This window comes from Chiloscyllium punctatum, chromosome 45 (assembly GCF_047496795.1).
Source record: "Chiloscyllium punctatum isolate Juve2018m chromosome 45, sChiPun1.3, whole genome shotgun sequence".
Taxonomy (NCBI): Eukaryota; Metazoa; Chordata; class Chondrichthyes; order Orectolobiformes; family Hemiscylliidae; genus Chiloscyllium; species Chiloscyllium punctatum.
The window spans coordinates 11246922-11263953 of NC_092783.1; the positions used below are offsets into that span (position 1 = coordinate 11246922).

Below are 17032 nucleotides of genomic sequence, written 5' to 3' on the forward strand. Positions count from 1 at the left end.
GGATGCAGCTATGTTATGGGGACCCTGAGATCCCACAGAAGTCAAATGTGGCGCTTTGCAAAGAAGAAGTTGCAAAGAAATTCAGGGTTAGGGTTAGGATTAGGGCAATGCCCCGAATTTCACAATGAAGGATAATTGTTCTTGTGGTAAGGACAGTTCCTACCTGTGTTCTCTAATATTGTGCTGATTTAGTATTTTATTCCTGTGTCATTCTTAAGCAGGTGATGCATTAGCTATTTCATTTCTCATTATCACTGCGAGTGCTATCAAGGTTGATATTTTCATTATTACAGTCAATGCAACTGAACAGTGTTGTACATAGTACATTTGCTTTGTGCCATTTACAAGTATCAGTTATGCTATGGTTATTTGAAAAAAAACAAATGCTGATTACTTTAATGATGAATAGTGTTACACAACTTGAGAATATTGAGAGAATAATTATTTTAAATCAATGGTAATTTTCCCACAGGACCTCATAAGTAGTTTCTTTTTAGTGATGAAATTTCAATAGGCAATGAAGTTGACTATTCTGAAATGAAGGATAGTTTTAGTTGCATTGTATGTGATCGGTTGTGAAAGAAAGCGGTTGTGAGCTTATTTAGGAGATTTTATAGATCACATCTTCAGAAACACTAACAATTTAGTTGCTTTTTATGGTTTAAATTAGTCTTCTATAAAAGCAAGACTTTGCAAAATATCAAGAGCATTTAAATAGTTTTACTTGATATCTTGTCATATTTGATCATTGAAACCAATTTTCAGGAAGTAATTTAAGGTTTTTTACATTTGGCAATGGTAAGTGAATATTTATAATACTAAGAATGTAAGATAGATTCTTCAAGTATTCATTATTTCATCAATAGTGACATGTAATTAGAGAACACAAGAATTATTGGTATGTTATTATCTACAAAGAGGAGTCTATAATATGGGCCTATGGAAAAGACCCTCTAGAAAGGTCTAACAAGTTTGACAAAATCTTTTGAAGATGTTATTAGATTGGTAGATGGAATATCCACATGGGTATAATCTATCTGGATTTTCAGAAAGCCTTTCATTTAGTGCGATGCAATGGATATGTTTTGTGAAGCCCGTGCAGTGGATTAAGAATTTGTTACATACTTAGAAGTATTACAATTATATTTTGTGAGGGAAATGCTTTTATTATGTTTATAAATGACCTAAAAATATACTTTGGGCATAATCTGTAGGTTTGCAGATGGTAGAAAGATTTCTGTAACACTACAGATTGGCCTCAGTGTGCTAGGGGAATGTCTGAATTTAAAAATTGGCCCAAATGTTGCAATTTCCAGATAACTGGTGACTACACGGAACCTGAAAGATGCACATTGGGACTTCTTGGTATCCCTGATGCACTGACTATGTGGTAACTGCCCAGAAAATTCAAAAATCAGGTTGGCAATTCTCCTGTGCTTGGAGCTCTTTGAAAAGGTCGCAACCTCTGAGTTCGCATCAGAGGATTGGGGGTATTTCTGACATGCTTACCTCAGTAGTAAGGCTCTAAAAGGAGAAGCTTAAAACCTGCTGTAACTGCTAACCAAAAAGCTAACCCCTCAGTCTATCCTGCTGACACCACATTCATTCATGCTGACTCCAACACCCCACCTTTAAGACAGACCCAATCCCTCCACTGGGATCTCACACACACTTCCTTCTGCAGAGACAGAAACCATCTCCATCCCAACCCCAACACTGCACGCTCAACTTCCCCTGATTTGCACTGCTGAGCACTCCCAAAGGCCCTCTCCCATCCTCCTCAGTTGGACACTCAGTTGCCCCCTCTTATGTATACCCAATACCTCTATTCCAGGTACTCCAATGTTAGGAAAGTCAGACCTAAGTCAAAAAGGTAGATTCCAACTTAAATCAGATGATTCAGGCATTTTCCATGTGGACAGCCCAATATGATTTCGCTTACAGAGAATAGGGAGATTATGGAGCTGGTGTCAGAGTTCATGATATTGAAAGATACTGAGTTGCATTCACAAGACAATTGAGTATAAAACCAAATATGGTGTTTTGTCCTTGGTTAGTTTTCATGTAGTATGTTTTGTGAAATTCTGATCTCCTGATATGGTGCATGATATTTTGGCTTTGGAAAATATTTAGAGAAGATCTTTACGACTAACTATTATACCCCCATCCCTTCCCTTGATGATATCTATTGACAATGAACTTGGCATCTTTCCTTCTGCACCTCTTTCACTTGGACATCCTTTTTGTGTGAACCTCAACAGAGAATTTTAGCAAGAAATTCAGTTGTGGAGTAACACAACTAAACTGAGACACCTGCCCTTATGACTCAGGAGCACACTTGGCAAAAAACTTGTGAATAGAGCCATCAGTATCTGTAGGTAACCTTTCAAGAAACATTCCTTGCAGAATTCTCAGAATTATTTGGACTGTTGCAAATGGACATTCATAAAGTTATGTTTCGACAAACGTGCAGGTTTTAAGATTAACACAAATGCCTCCTGAAAGGAGCATCACTGGGTAGAATGACATCTACATAATATCCCTAGAATAACAGGAAGAAAGACTTTCATTTATATTATGCTTTTCGTGACCATTGGATGTCCCAAAGGACTTTACACCAAATCCATTTCTGGATGCATAATATGGTGCAAATTGCTTTTAAGAATGGTTCATCCATTCTTTATTGATAATTTCAGTCTTATTGCTGCAGATGAGAAAAAGAAGTATTAATTAGTGAAGATGCAAAATAGCTGGAGCAGACCAATGTACATCTGAGAAGAATAGAGGGTAATGTTGCTTATGGGGTTCCTCACCCATTACTGTCTCACCATTGTCACAAGAATTGTCGTGGTCATCCTGAGCCAACTGGATAGCATATTTCTCAAAGGGGTAAGGATATTGATGTCTGCTATGTCTCTGTTCGTCTTGGCCCCTCCACACAGTTGTGTGCTAATTTGTCCTGCAATGAGAGAAAGGATTATATGTGGATCTCCTTATCCATATTAGATCTCATCTGACTTGAAGGAACCCATGCACACAATAGAAATATGTCCTCACTTTAACTTTCATACCCCTTTTAATATCTTACCCTTACAAAATCTACTGCCAGGTGGTCACCTGCATCCTCCACTAGCACAGGGACAGTCACCTCAGTGAGTACGTTAGCTAAATTGAACAGGAGCAAGCGCTGACATGTGTTGGCTGCTGGTTGGGGAAGAAATACTGGAGGTCTCTGGCACAAAAGGACAGCTAGAGACCTGGTACCTACACAGCCCCATGCAGAGACCCAGTTTTTGGCCATTAGTGACATGGTGAACCTGAAGAGGGTCCATCGGGGCATTGAAGCTGGAAAGATGGAGGATCTCTCCTTACTGTGGTGGCTCTGGCATGCAAGTGCTCAACTGTTTCCATGAAAAAGATGTCAGCTGCTTTGGAGACCCAGGTCTGACAGAATACTCAATGTGCCAGATAAGTGCTCTGTTCTGCACTCCCATGCTCTAGCCATGTGTGTTTAGCATCAATGGCAAGACAAGAAAAGAAAAAGTACCTTAATCTCAATTGAAGTGACTCTTCTTCTTAAGGAGATGGGGTGATGCCACCAGGCAGAGACATGAAGGAAGAGTGATGGGCACCACAGCAACTTCTTCTCAGGACAGTCTGACGTCACTCTGCCAGTTGACCCACTGTCTCTAGTGGCTAAAGCTGAAGAAGTTCAGAACACAGGGACCAGTCAAAGGCAATGAACACCTGCCTAAGTCTTCAAAGTCACCGGTCAGCAGGCTCCCTCCAACCAGCTGCAGACATGTCGACATAATGGTAGGGCAAAGAAATGAATACTTTCTGAGTATGGATGTTCATTGTTTATAGTCTGCACTTTTGTCAATTTTATATACTAATGTTTTATTTAGTATTATTTTACCATTACGAGATGCAAAGGTTCTACAAAGTGGAAAATCCTGTCATTTTTCACAACTGAAAGGATGTGCAAGGATCTCTTATAAGAAGAAAAGTAGGTAATGTAAGATCACCTGAAACACTCATGGAACATGCACCTGTAAGTTGAGGACTTTAGTCAAGATGATGCAGATTAGTCTTAGGTGGGGAGTGGGATGGGGACATGGGGGTGGACATAGGATGGGTGGGTTCAATTGCATGGAATATTATGGAAAAAGTTAAAAGAGGGGAGGCCTCAGCAGAGGTTATTAAAGTTTCCAGAACAGTAATAGGTCAGGAAACTATCTTCAGGCTCAGCAGATGAGGGAAAAACTACAAGAAGGGGAGCAGTCAATGCAGGACTGATGGTGTTGTACTTAAGTGCAAAACTAGGTAAATGAGCTTGTAGCACAGATTAAAATTGGCAGGTACGATGTTATAGGTATCACAGAGATATGAATGCAAGGGGAGCAGGGCTGGGAACTAAATATCCAAAGATACGCATCCTATCAATAGGACAGACAGATAGGCAGAGAGTGCAGGCTTAAATGTTAGTTTAAAAAAAATGAAATTAAATCAGTAACAAGAAGTGGTATTGAATCGGAAGGCATAGAATCTGTGTGAGTAGAGTTGAGGAACAGCAAAGAAGACCCTGATGGGAATTATGTACAGGCCCCCTAGCAGTAGTCAGGATGTGGGAAAGAAATTAAATAAGGAGATAGAAAAGGCATGTAAGAAAGGCGTGATTACTATCATCATGTGCATCTTCAATATGCAGGTGGACTGGGAAAATCATGTTGGTTTCAGATTCCAAGGAAAGGAATTCATAGAATGTCATTGATGGGTTTTTTGGAGCAGCTTGTGATAGAGCCCTCTAGGGAACAGACAATTCTAGATTTTGTGATGTGTTATGAGGCAGATTTGATTAGGGTGCTTAAGTAGTAAGTAGTGATGATACTATGATAGAATTCACGCTGCAGTTTGAGAGGGAGAAGCTGGAATCAGATGTAATGGTAGTACAGTTGAGGAAACGTAACTACAAAGACATGAGGGAGGAGCTGGCCAGAGTTGTTTGGAAGGGGAATCCAGCAGGGAAGACAGTGGAGCAGTAACAGCAGGTGCTTCTGGGGGTAATTCAGGAGGCACAGCAGAAATTCAAACCAAGGAAGAAGAAACATACTAAGGAGAGGATGAGGAAACCATGGCTGACAAAGCAAGTCAGGGACAGCATGAAGCAAAAGAAAAAGCATACAATATGGTGAGTATTAGTGCCAAACTGAAGGATTGGAAAGCCTTTGAAAACCAGCAGAAGGTAACTTAAAAGCAATAATGGAGAAGAAGATGAAATATGAGAGCAAGCTAGCTATTAATATTTTAAAAATTACAGGAGATTTCTTTCAGCTATCTAACATGTAAGAGAGAGGCAAGAGAGGACATTGGGCAGTGGAAAATGAGGGTGGAGAAATGCTAAAGGGAAACAAAGAAATGGCAGAGGAACTGACTAGATAGTTTGCATTGTTTTCATGGTGGATAATAGTGTACCAGAAAATCAAGAGAGTTAAGCTGCAGAAGTGAGTGTAATGGCTATCACTAAGGAGAAAGTGCTGGAGAAGCTGAAAACTCTGAAGGTGGATAAATCACCCAGACCAGGTGGATTAGACCCAACAGTTCTGAAGGAGATAGCTGCAGAGATTGTAGAAGCACTGGTGGTGATCTTTCAGTAATCACTGGAATCAGGGAGGGTCCCACAATACTGGAAAATGGTTAATGCAACATCTTGTTTAAGAAGAAACTATAGGCTGAATAGCCTGACTTTGGTTGTTGGTAAGATTTTAGAATCCATTACTAAGAGTGAGATTGCAGAGTATTTGGAAGTGCGCAGTAGAATAGGGTGAAGTCACCACGGCTTCATCAAGGGGAGATCATGCCTGACAAACCTGTTAGAATTCTTTGACGAGGTAATGAGCAGGTTAGACAGAGTAGAGCCAGTGAAAGTAATTTAGAGTCATAGAGATGTACAGCACAGAAACAGACCCTTCGGTCTAACTCATACATACCAACCACATATCCCAACCTAATCTAGTCCCATGTTCCAGCACCCGGCCTATACCCCTCCAACCCCTTCCTATTCATATACCCATCCAGAGACCTTTTAAATGTTGCAATTATACCAGCCTCCACCATTTCCTCAGGCAGCTCATTCCATACACCCACCACCCTCTGCGTGAAAAAGTTGCCCCTTAGATCTCTATCTTTCCCTCTCACCCTAAACCTATGCCCTCTAGTTCTGGATTGCCCTACCCCAGGAAAAAAACTTTGTCTATTTATCCTATCCATGCTCTTCATGATTTTATAAATCTCTATAAGGTCACCCCTCAGCCTCCAATGCTCCAGGGAAAACAACCCCAGCCTCTCCCTGTAACTCAAATCCTCCAACCCTGGCAATATCCTTGTAAATCTTTTCTGAACTCTTTCAAGTTTCACAACATCCTTCTGGTAGGAAGACCAGAATTACATGCAATATTCCAAAAGTGGCCTAATCAAAGTCTTATACAGCCACCACATGACCTCCCTATACTTAATACTTTGACCAATAAAGGAAAGCATACCAAACACTTTCTTCATTATTCTATCTACCTGTGACTCTACTTTCAAGGAGCTATGAACGTGCACTCCAAGGTCTCATTGTTCAGCAACATTCCTTAGGACCTTACCATTAATTGTACAAGTTCTGCTAAGATTTGCTTTCACAAAATGCAACACCTCATAGTTATCTAAATTAAATGCCATTTGTCCCTCCTCAGCCCATTGGCCATTTGATGGCCACCGATACTATTGGAACACCAAAGGTGCCCATGTTGGGATCACAACTATTCATGTTATACATTAATGATCTGGACAGAGGAACTGCGGGCATTGTTGCTGAGTTTGCAGATGATAAATGGATAGATGGGGGAATGGGTAGTGTTGAGGAGGCGAGAAGACTGCAGCAGGACTTGCATAGGCTAGGAGAGTGAATAAAGAATTGGTAGATTGAAGACAACATGAGAAAATGTGAGGTTATGCACTTGGTAGGAAGAATAGTGGAGTAGACTATTATCTAAATGAGGAAAGGCTTTGGCAATCTGAAGCAAAAATGGACTTGGGAGTTCTAATTCAGGCTTCTCTTAAGGTTAACATGCAGGTACAGTTGGCAGTTAGGAAGGCAAATGCAACATTAGCATTCATTTCAAGAGGGCTAGAATACAAGGGCAGAAATATACTGCTCAGACTGTATAAGACTCTGTCAAACCAGTTTGGAATATTGTGAACAATTTTTGTCCCCATTTCTAAGGAACGATGTGCTGGCATTGGAGGATATCCAAAGGTGGCTTATAAGAATAAGCCTGGCATTGAAAGGCTTGTCATGTGAGGAGTGGTTGAGGACTCTAGGTCTTTACTCAATGCAGTTTAGTAGGATGAGGAGAGATCTGATTGATAGTTATTGAATACTGAGAGGCCTGGATGGAGTGGACATGAAGAAAATGTCTCCATTAGTAGGAAAGATTACATCCCAAGGGTACAGCACCGAGATGTCTTTAGAACCGAGATGAGGAGGAATTTCTTCAGCCAGAAGGTGGTTGATCTGTGGAATGGCTTGCTGCAGAGGGCTGTGGAGGCCAAGTACTTTAGTGTATTAAGTGAGAGATGGATCAGCTCTTAATTGGTAAGAAGGAAGCAGGAGAATAGGGTTGAAAAACAGATCAGCTGTGAAAAAAGGCCAAATAGCCTAATTCTGCTCTCTGTCTTTTGGACACTAAGGGCAACAATAGGTGAGTAACAAGAGCCTGAGATGTTCAAAGGTTGCAGTCTGCACTTTTTGGAGGAAGATGGAAGCCAGAAGTCTTGAAGAAATCGAAAGCTTTATAGCCTTTAGTAGCGGAGGTATTGTCAGTGAGGATGCTCATTGAATAGTGAAGACTCATGGCATTCTGCAGCACTACAGAGATAGTGAGGGCATAAGGCACATAATAAGCAGTCTCAGGATGTGGGACAACTTAGTAGTATTCACCAGAGAGTGAAATCTCTAATGTGACACATATGTTTTTGAATCAAAGACCCATTTTAATGCAATCATTTCAATGCATGTGGTTAGAAAGGATTCAATACAACTGCTTTAGCTCTCTCACTAGTCCAAAGCATAATTTGAACATACACTTTAAGCTTTTACAGCAGAGATAAGAATCACAGTTGAAAGGAAAAGTCGTTTCATTGCATATATAAATCTAAATGAAACCCTCAATCCTCAAGGAATGTGTCATACAGCAAGTAGGCTGAAAGCCAAAACACAATGAAATTCTGACAGGAACAGAGAGAATCTCAACCCAGCTCAGTCATCCTGGAAGCAGGTGGCCTCTCGAGTCTTCTGGACCATTGTCTTGTCTTCCTGTGTTTAATGGTTATCCTAGCCCGTCTCAGGGACCTCCAGCTTAATTTTCCTCGTCAGAGATTTTCTTTAGCTCCTTGTCATGTTCATGGATCATGACTAAATATCATCCATAGACACACTGAACTTTTAATTGCAACATGTGTTTTTTTTAGAAAGCAAAGACACAGCCAAATAATGACTATACTGGCAATCTGGAGAGGAATTATGGAGTTCACACCTTTAGTTGCCAATGAAGATTCACAGAGAGAAATGCACTACAAACTGAACTCTGTGAATATCTGTGAATATTGTACAGGGGTTTGGAGGATAAACATTTGCATTTTCCCCTTTCAAGAATACACTAGACAGGGGTTAGAAATGAACTTCAACACTGATCTGTGCCTGCTGGTGGGCTGAAGTACTTCTTTTAGCTGGCGAGCTGAGGTATTTGTAGCTTGGATTTGACGTTGTGCTGTGAAAGTCACAGTTGGTGAGCTAACCATAAGTCACTCCTATGTTACATGTAAAGGATTCTTTCATTCTGAGTGCCATTCAGTCAGTAAACCAGTTCAAATGGAAACACAATAAAAGAACTTTGGCTAACATGCAAAGCCAAGAATTTTAAAATTGACTGTTCAACTATCAGTGTTCCATTATCTACTCATCAAGAATGACCCAATGACTGATTTATATATTCTTTAAATTTATCATTTTTGGACACACTTCTTATTTCTAACCTGCATGAATGTGTATTGTGTTTTTATTTCTTATCATATTTAGAGACTGATAAACTTATTGCAGGCAAAGAAAAGGAAAAGAAGTCTCTCTCTCATTCTGAATGCTGCCAGCCTGCCGCTGTAAAAGAAACCACAACAAAAGAATTTAAATTAACCTGCAAAGCCAAGAACCTTGAAAGTGACTGTTCAACTACCAATGCAGCCTATAACAGTCCTGATCAGGTGTCCTGCTCAAAATGGCAACTCTCCTGCTCCTCAGATGCTGCTTGATCTGCTGTGCTTTTTCCAGTGCCATACATCATCAACTCTGACTCTCCAGCATCTGTAGTCCTCACTATCTCCTACCTATATCAAACCCACTCTTCATGAATGACTCAGAGACAGAATTGTATATCTATGTGCTTTTGCACTTGCTTTCCAATCTTTGTGCTTGTGTGTTGTGTTATTTTTTCATCTCATGTTTCATAACAAAGAAACTCACATTTTGTCAACTCAAAACTGTCTGGTTAAATTGACTCCTGTTAAAACATAAATTCCTTTGAACTGGGAGGGAAATATCCACAAGATAAGAGATTCTTGTTTAATTTAATCTTGTGACCGACTGAGAGAGTTGGTGAATGAACAAGATAAAGAAGTTCATCCGTCCTCACTTAATGATATGGGTTATCCCATTTAGAACAGTACCAAATAATGGGAACCTCAGGGACTAATTGTAATATCCTACATCTCTTCCTCAGCCAATACATTGCCTAATTTGGGATCTGAGATTGTGGTGGAGACAGTATCCGACTATGATGGAAGATACCCTGTTTGGGATGATTACATGATATGGCCTGATCAGTAAAGGCATTGAAACTCAGCTTTCAAAAGCTGTTCCACAATGGCCCTGTTGCAAGTTAGTTTTGCACAAGGGTCCTGACAGAGACACATATGATTTAACTGCCTCTTGACTGACTCACTCATGTTGCTTATACCTATAGCCATCATGCAATAAACTATACTTGCTATATAAGTCAAATGCCTTTTCTTTTTAAAATTTTTTTAGTAACCTATTCTGTGCCATTGATAATTATACCGGTTCTTAGACTCAGCTCAGAAAGGAGGAGTGATGGCAGTGAACTCCCTTTATCAGCTGCCAGGGTGCCAACAGTGGAGACAATCCATTTGACCCAGAAGAAAAAAAATCAAGATATGTGAATTGAACACTTAAGAACAGTCTGCTTTAAAAAGACACAGACAGTGAGCAACAAAAATGTGAAAAAACCACAAGCAGTCATGAGTACTCGTGAGAGCAGCAACAGGAATAAAGAAGTACTCCAGAAGACTAGCTTCATCTCAAAGCTAGTAAGAAGTGCAAGGAAAACAGTGTGCGCGAGGGAAACAGTGGAGCAAATGAAAACTCCAGGAGTAGATTTAAAAATCCCTGAGGACAATGGTGCAAAGACAATTGGAACAATTCTGAAAAGAGAAGACATAAAAGGGAGTGCTTGCTGTTATCATACAGCCATAGAGATCTATATCACATATTAGGCACTTCAGCCCATTTTATCCCTGCTGGTCAAAAACAATTCTATTTATTCTAATCTCACTTTTGAACACTTGGCTCATATTGCCTTGTATACCTTGGCATTGCAAGTACATACTGAAATACTTCTTAAACATTTTGAAGGTTTATGCTTCTACCATCCTTACAGGCAGAGTCCCAGATTCCCATCTCCCATTTTCCTTTCATCTCTAACCTTTCTGCCGCTTACACTAGATTGATGCCGCCTGGTCAATGATCCCTCCTTCAAGGGGAAATGTTTCTTCTTGTTAAGATAATGGATGATAATCTATGAATATTAATAGGCATTGTTTTTAACTTTTAATTCCAAAATGTGCTTTTTTTAAAAAGGAGGATTGCTATGGAAAAACTGTGGATTTTAATTCAGTGACTGTTTGGTTATGTCCCATCTGAAGCCCATGTAATCATCAGGGAAGCATCAAAAAGACTGGGCTGTTACTTCTTGTGAACACAAAGATAGCAATGGGCAGGCGATCCTCTGGTCAACAATAAGCCACACCCTGCAGATTATGACCCAACTGCAGACACATTTGATGTTTCTCTTTTTGAAGAATACACAAGGACAGAGGTTAAAAAGCCAGTTTCAACTCTACTGTAGTGGGCTAGTCCGACTGAATACTCTTGCATGTATCAGCCTGCATTCGAGTATTTGCATGCTGTCGAGGTCACAGTCGAAAAATGATTCCTTACTAATCCTTATGTTGCTAATAAAGACTCTTACTCCTCGAGCTACAAGCCATTTAAAAAAGAAACATAACAGCAAAGAACCGCTTCTAGCTCCAAATCACACTCCAAAGGCATCAAAAGTAAAGATTTTCAATCCATCTGCAAACCAAAGAATCCAGAAACCATCTGTTCATCCATCAATGTCAGCTCTGCCAGTAATCGCCATTGCAAATGCGGAGGCAATGGTGCAGTGTGTTATCACTATACTAGTGAATCCAGAACCCCAAGCTAATGTTCTAAGGCATTGTTTTTAACTTTTAATTCCAAAATGTGCTTTTTTTTAAAAGGAGGATTGCTATGGAAAAACTGTGGATTTTAATTCAGTGACTGTTTGGATGTCACCATAGGAGATGCTAATATTTGAATTCTGTGAAAATCTGGAATAAAAAGCGAGTCTACTGGTGACCACGCAACAAAATTAAAAGGGCAAAGTCAAAAGATTTTAAGAAAGAGTTTAACTGAAGTAGAGCCATAGATGTTTAGTCTTTTAAAAAAAAGTGTAAAGGGTGTGTTTTATGTTTAGAGCTTGAAAGGCAGGAAAACATCCATTTTATCCTGAAGAAATGTAAAATCATCTGTTTTGGCTACAGAAGATCCACCAGGTGATGTTATGGAAGAACCAACTTAGCTAACAGGTAAGATTTCACCTTCAAAGGGAAATCAGGAAATCAACTCTTCTTCAAATAATGGGCAAATGATTGGGTTCAGCCGGAACAACATCCTCCATAAAAGTCATCCAACGTAAAAGATCCTCCAGTGCATAAGCGATTTGGAAAACATCAAAATCAGAATCAATAATCCTCAAACCAAAAGCTTACCAATCTTCCATGTCAGAAAGAATTGAATTCTGGAAGAATTGGGTAACTTGAAGACTGCCTTCATTAGTGAAGTCAGAAACTTAGGGAAGATGGATGAATGGTGATTGTAAAAGTAATTAAATGCACTAATATATAATTGATAACTATGGGAAAAACATTTGGAGAGAGCTTTTGTATAAAGTAATGGTTCTGAAACAATTTATGGAGGATTAATTGTTGTTCCCTTTCAAATTGTTGTTTCATTTGAGCTTTGGTACTCTTGTTATTCTGTCCTGACGAGTGCAAGATGAAAAGCTTTGACAGTATTTTTCTTTTATTAGTAAAACAAAAGAAAATTAGATGTTAACATTTCTTTTGTGTGTTTCAAAATCTTGTAAAATCTTTTTAAAGAATAATGAGAAAGAAACAAACCATATTTAATGAGAAAATGTTTCAGGCAAATCCTATCCATGAATTTCCATCTCTTAAAGAGAGACATGCACCATCTCCTCGAACATGACTGAATGTAAACCCTATCTCCAAAATCCTCAAGCTTCACTGCAGCTGCTTACCAACTGCAAAGACACAAGGCACAATTGATTCTATACCCAAACAATTTCCAAACCCATCTCCCACCATCTCCATTTCCCTCTCTGCCTCTCTCACTCTCTCTCTCCTGCCCTTATATGATTAGCCCCAGCTGCTCCCATAGGGTTACACCCATAATTCTTATATTGTTACAACTCCAACAAACCACCCCAGCGACTCACAGATCCAGCATATAAAAAAGTAATTAGAGTCATAGAGATGTATAGCATGGGAACAGATCCTTCGGTCCAACTCATCCATGCCGCGTAGATATCATAAATTAATCTAGTCCCATATCCCTTTAAATCCTTCCTATCCATGTACCCATCCAGGTGCCTTTTAAATGTTATAATTGTACCAGCCTCCATCACTTACTCTGGCAGCTCATTCCATACAAGCACCACCCTCTGTGTGAAAACGTTGCTTCTTAGGTTCCTTTTAAAACTTTCCCCTATCACCTTAAACCTATGCCTTAAACCTGTGTGATTTACAATAATTACCAGCAGTGCCACTAACACTGATTAATTCATTAAACATTTTATGTTCAAGTTCACCTTCCCTTTCCAAGCGATTTTTGAGCTAATTTTCCAAAGTGACAGAGTTTAGTAAAAGGTATACATTTTTTAACATCACCAATGCCATGCACGTACACAAATACACTTTCAAACTGAGCACATCCCCAGAACCCCTGATTAGCCAATTAGAGCATTTGACCAATGGCCAATCAGGGCACTGAAGGGCCAAATAATCAGGGCAGGGAAATACACATCCTGGACAATATTTGTCCTTTAATCAACGTCACAGAAACTGATTATCTAAATTATCACATTGCTTTTGTGGGAGCAATGCTGTGTGCCAATTGCATGTCATGTTTCCTACATTACAACATTATGTAAACTACAATAATCTTAATTTTAAATGGAGGCAACTAAAAAGGTATGGGGGAGAAACTGCCTAATATTTATTGGGTAAATTGACTTTAAAATATGGCAGTAACTGAATTGTACGAAACATTTGAAGAAACAATTTGAATCAATAAAGATTCATCCATGTCTTGAGAGAAATGAAAGATGGTATTACATTTAGTTTATAATGTCACAGAAAGTAAATATGAGGATATGGAATGTTTTGGAGACCATCAAAGGCCACCAAAGAATTTATAAAATAGGAAAACATGGAATGAGTAAACTAGCTAAGGATATAAAAATGGTATTACAGCTTTTAAGAGTATATAAAATGAAAGAGAATAGTTAAAATAAATGTTGGTTCTTTATTAGCAGAACTGGAAGAAATTATGGGGAACTTGGAAATAGCCGTACAGTCATTTTGTATCTTCACACAAATGGTTAATATGCAGGTTAAAGTGACTTATGGATTTGGGGGTGGTACATTAGCATGGAAAGCAGATCAGTTAACAGACAGAAAGCAGAGTGCAACGATAAAATGGGCATTTTCAGATTAGCAAACGTTCCTGACAGAGTACTGCAAGGATCTGTTTTGGGATATCAGCTGTTTACAGTCTACATTAATGACTTAGACAGACACAAGCAGGCCCTCTTGTGGTGAAGTGGTTAGAATCCTGAATTCAAGTCTCACTTGCTCCAGAGGTGTGTAATAACATGTTTCAACAGTTTGATTACAAAATATCCAAACGGACTCAGGAAGTAATACATCTAAATTTCCTGGGCTGGGAATCCTGAGTTCAAGTCTCATTTGCTCCAGAAGTGTGTAATAACATGTTTGAGCAGATTGCTTAGAAAATATCCAAACACACTCAGAGAGTAATACATCTAAATTTGCTGATGATACAGAGCTCGGTAGGAATGCAAGCTATGAAGAGGATGCAAAGAGATACAGACAGGTAACATAGTGGCAGATGGAGCATCGTGTGGGAAAGGGTGAGGTTACATGATCATAATGTTCATGTTCCAGGACACTGGGATATACCTATGCAATTAGAAAGCCAAATGGCATGTTGATATTTATTTCAAAAAGACCGGAGTACAATTGTACAGGATGTTGGTGAAATGACACCTGGAATATTGTGATTCCATAAGGAAGGATATATTTGAAGACAATACAATGAAGGTTCACTATAAGTGGCTGACTAAATTAAATCTACATTCTCTGGAGACAAGAATAATGAGGGGTGACCTACTTCTAAATCATTCAAGAATATAAAGAGCTTGACAGATTAGACATTGAGATATTGCTTGCCCTTGCTGGAGAATCGAGAACAATGGGGCAAGGTTCCAAGATAAAGCCCCTATCATTAGGACTGAGATGAAGAGAAATTTCTTCTTGCAAAGTTTATGAAACTACAATTCTCTCTCCAGAGAGTTGACAATGTATAATACATGAGTATATTTAAGGCTGAGATGAATTTCTTTTGCCTCTGAAGGGTAAGGAAGTCCAAAACTAGAGGGTGTAGGTTTAGGATGAGGGGGAAACATAAAATGACCTAAGGGGCAACTTTGTCACTCAGAGGGTGGTGTGTGAATGGAATGAGTTACCAGAGGAGGAGGTGGAGACTAGTACAGTTTACAACATTGAAGAGGAATCTGGATGGACACATAAATAGGAAGGGTTTAGGAGGAGAGGGGACAAATGCTGGCAAATAGGACACGATTAATTTATGTTATCTGGTTGGCATGGTCGAATTGGACCAAAGGATCTGTTTGCATGCTGAGCCTCTATGACTCTAAATCAAAGGACTTAGGGAGTGTCTAGAAAATGAAGCCCATGATCAGGCTGATCAACCATGCCAGATTTTACAAGTATTTGAGGCCATCCCAGGATGTTTGCTGCTAGAATAATCATGGCACTGTGGCTCAGTGGTTAGTACTGCTGCCTCACAGTGGACCCAGGTTCAATTCCAGCCTCAGGCAACTGTCTATGTGGAGTTGCACATTCTCTCCATGTCTGTGTGGGTTTCCTCCAGGTGCTCTGGTTTCATCCCATAGTCCAAAGATGCGCAGGTTAGGTGAATTGGCCATGCTAAATTACCCATAGTGTTCAGGGATGTGTAGGTTAGGGATAATATAAATTAAAAGATAGGGGAATGTGTCTGGGTGGAATACTCTTTGGAGGGTTGGTGTGGACTTATTGGGTCTAACGGCCTGTTTCCACACTGTAGGGATTCCCTGATCTAATCATTGTGAACCTTCTCTTTTGGCGATCTTTAATTTCCATACCCATGGATTGCGTTCTCCTTTCTGGACTCTCTTCATCCACATCCAGATGCAGCAGCTCACCAGCAATCTTTGCTCCCTTCAACATCTGCACACTTGGATAGTGCCCCCTTGCCATCACACAATCCGAGGGTAATTTCAAAGCTTCTTCCCTCACCTTGGCCAACATCAACAGTGATCAAAAACAGAAATTTCTGGAGAAACTCAGCAGGACTGGTAGCATCTGTGGAAGAGGAAACCAGGTCAATGTTTCAACCCCTTCTTCAGCACTGACAGCATCTAGAAAAATGTGATATTGATGCTAATGACACAGGTGTTTTCCTTTTCCCCCACTGTCTTTGAATTCAGGATCCACCTATTTGCTAACCACCAGCACCCCTACACCCCCGCCAGTCATCAGCATCAATACAGCATTTTTTTAGATGCTATCAATTCTGGAGAAGGGTTACTAGACTCAAACATTCACTCTGTTTTCTCTTCACAGATGCTGTGAGATCTGTTGAGTCTCTTTAGCAATTTTGGGGGGGGGGGCGGGGGTGAGGGGTGGGTTATAAGCAGTTAGGTGGAGACTGAGCCCCAGAGAGAGAAAGAAATGCATCCTCTGTCCTCAGCAACAATACTACTTTTTCCTTCGCTTTCGTCTTTTTATCTCTGTCTTCTCTCCTTTCCTGATGAAGGGCTCCGGTCCGAAACATCGATTCTCCTGCTACTCTGATGCTGCCTGACCTGCTGTGCTTTTCCAGCGCCACACTCTCGACTCTGATCTGCAGTGCTCACTTTCTCCTTCTCTCCACAGATACTGCCAGACCTGCTGAGTTTCTCCAGCAATTTCTGTTCTTATTTCAGATTTCCAGCCCCTGTGGTTCTTCGCTTAATTGACTGGCACAGCGGGAGCCACATACTTTTCTCTTGCTCCTACTACTCCTGGTGTGTTCAAAAGTACTTGACAGGCGCTAGACGAACGCACATCTTCATTGCAGTGAGGGGAGACTGTCCGAGTGACGTCAGCGGTGCTCGGCGCAGGCGCCGTGGATGTGGCGCGGTGGCTGACGGGAGGCTCAGTTCCAATATGGCTGAAGATCCCGGGG

The 17032-nt window shown here is 40.2% G+C and overlaps 1 long non-coding RNA gene across 1 annotated transcript in view; it reads right to left on the reverse strand.

Annotated features, from left to right (window-relative positions):
• The window catches only part of LOC140467153 (uncharacterized), a 33773-nt gene extending 16750 nt beyond the window's left edge, over positions 1 to 17023 (reverse strand). Inside the window, exons 1-3 of the long non-coding RNA XR_011955353.1 lie at positions 16847 to 17023; positions 3548 to 3794; positions 2829 to 2959 (exon numbers count right to left, since the gene is read on the reverse strand). This is a non-coding gene — a long non-coding RNA (uncharacterized lncRNA). The remainder of the gene's footprint in view (positions 1 to 2828; positions 2960 to 3547; positions 3795 to 16846) is intronic.
• Between the last annotated feature and the right edge of the window lie 9 nt (positions 17024 to 17032).